The following is a 2,663-nucleotide window of genomic DNA, read 5'->3' as shown; positions in this document are numbered from 1 at the left end:
AGAGTGAATCTCCCTCGACACTGTCCCATCACACACTCCCAGGGTACGGGTCAGACACAGAGTGAAGCTCCCCCTACACTGTCCCATCACACACTCCCAGGGCACAGGTCAGACACAGAGTGAATCTCCCTCGACACTGTCCCATCACACACCCCCAGGGTTCGGATAGCTCAGTCAGTAGAGCATTGGAATTTCAATCTAAGGTTTCACTGTCAAGTCCCTGACCAGGGGCTGCTTTTACCTCAGGAGATGAGTAACCATCAGCACATCCACATCCATCCTACAAAGTGTAGATTTTGGCTGCTACAGTAGCAGTGGTTGATAGACCACGGACTTTGCTAGAGAAGATTATGAAGTTAAAAGTTGTTATTGTGAACACGTTACGCAGAGAGATAACACCGTGCCAGACTTGCTACATGGAAAGGTAGCGGGGACTTGCTACATGGAAAGGTAGCGGGGACTTGCTACATGGAAAGGTAGCGGGGACTTGCTACATGGAAAGGTAGCGGGGACTTGCTACATGGAAAGGTAGCGGGGACTTGCTACATGGAAAGGTAGCGGGGACTTGCTACATGGAAAGGTAGCGGGGACTTGCTACATGGAAAGGTAGCGGGGATTTGCTACATGGAAAGGTAGCGGGGACTTGCTACATGGAAAGGTAGCGGGGACTTGCTACATGGAAAGGTAGCGGGGATTTGCTACATGGAAAGGTAGCGGGGACTTGCTACATGGAAAGGTAGCGGGGACTTGCTACATGGAAAGGTAGCGGGGACTTGCTACATGGAAAGGTAGCGGGGACTTGCTACATGGAAAGGTAGCGGGGACTTGCTACATGGAAAGGTAGCGGGGACTTGCTACATGGAAAGGTAGCGGGGACTTGCTACATGGAAAGGTAGCGGGGACTTGCTACATGGAAAGGTAGCGGGGACTTGCTACATGGAAAGGTAGGTAGAAAGAAAGGAAGAGGAAGGCAAAGAACAACATGGCTGGATAACATCAAGGATTGGACCAAGCTGGACAAGAGTAAGGATGTTGGGGGTAAGTGTCGGGACAGAGCGACGTGGTGGGAAATCGTCCACATCTGGAAATTCCAGTTGCGACCCAACGACGACGACGTCAGCAGCACAATGGGGAGAGCATCTGCCTCACAGTGCTAGCTTTCCAGGTTCACACCCAAGGGAGTTTGCCTGTTTTATGGCCATACCAGCCTGAAAACGCCCAACCTCGTCTAATCTCGGAAGCTAAGCAGGCTCAGGCCTGGGTAGTGCTTGGATGGGAGACCACCTGGGAATCTTGGGCTTTTAAGTATGTCTAAACACATGGCAGCTTTGGCAAGCAGCTGCTAAATTGTGTGTATTAGATTTTCCCTGTGTTTACGTTAGTAAATGGATTCAGGAAGGTTTAAACTGAGCGCTGCGTTCACCATATTTTATTACCTGACGGTGAAACTGCATTTGGAACGTTTTACTTTTTGTAAATACCTTTGGAAAAGGTGGCCTTTCTCAATCTGATGAACTGGAACTATGAATGGATTGCAGAAGTATATGAATTTTATTTTGTTACTTGTGAATTAAATGCTTTCAAAACTGTTTCAGAGATAGAGAGGGGCTGGAGGGAACAGAGATAGGGAGGGGCTGTAGAGGGTTACAAAGATCGAGAGGGGCTGGAGGGAGTTGCAGAGATAGAGAGCGTTTGAAGGGGGTTACAGTGATAAAGAGAGTTTTATGAGGGTTACAGAGATAGAGAGGGTCTGGAGGAGGTTACAGAGACAGAGAGGAGCTGGAGGGGATTGCTGAGCGAGAGGGGCTGGAGGAGGTTACAGAGACAGAGAGGGTTTGAAGGGAGTTACAGAAATAGAGAGGGTTCAGAAAGTGTCACGGTGACAGGGTGGAGAGTAGAGACAGGAGAAGGTTACTGAGATAGGATGGGTGTTGTGGTCAAACGAGGTTATGCAGATATGGGTATAGTGTGGAGGCTTTTCTGTGGTTCTGGAAGTACAGATGTGTGTGACCTCAGCCCTCATGTTGGGGCCTGTGTGATATGAGTCTCAGTTGCTCTCCACTGATGTTGACCCCACTCCTTGCTCTCTCTGCCCTTCCCCCAGCCTGCCACTCTGTTCCCATTTCGACCTGACATTACAAGTGCCATTTTAAAGTGACAAGCCCTGGCCAGCCCTCAGTGTGCCGAGTGTCCGCGGACAGCTGAGGGAGAGGCGCAGTGAGGCTTCGGAGGCAAAAAGGGAAGGCCGGAGAGCTCAGAGAGAACAGGAGAAAGCAGCGAATAAACACATTGCTAAATATCTTGATTAATGACAGGAGACAGGAACAAGTGAATAATCCAAAGGACACTTTAACCCTCTCAGACACCTACCCCTGCTGTATTTGGCGGGAAACTCATTCAGACGGCATCGTTCTCATCTCACTGTGAGCCAGGCTCTGACAGCATTTTCCTTCATTACTGATTTCAGTGTCTGCGTGTGTGTGTGTGTGTGAGCCCATATGAATTTAATAGAACTTCTGTCTATGTGGCATTGCTCTGCTCTAAACATTACGGTCAAGGTCATCATTTCAAGAATTTCAGTCGGTTTATAAATTGAATGCAGGACCAGCCAAACACTGCTCACATCTGGCACAGAGATCTGAACGTGGAGACACATACTGGAT

The 2,663-nt window shown here is 49.1% G+C and overlaps 1 pseudogene; it reads left to right on the top strand.

Moving 5' to 3' along the window:
- The first annotated feature begins 1,190 nt into the window (after positions 1 to 1,190).
- Positions 1,191 to 1,307, top strand: LOC132381313 (5S ribosomal RNA; annotated as a pseudogene).
- Positions 1,308 to 2,663: the final 1,356 nt, after the last annotated feature.

Source organism: Hypanus sabinus, chromosome 25 (genome assembly GCF_030144855.1).
Source record: "Hypanus sabinus isolate sHypSab1 chromosome 25, sHypSab1.hap1, whole genome shotgun sequence".
NCBI lineage: Eukaryota > Metazoa > Chordata > Chondrichthyes > Myliobatiformes > Dasyatidae > Hypanus > Hypanus sabinus.
This window is presented reverse-complemented; position numbering and strand designations above follow the sequence as displayed.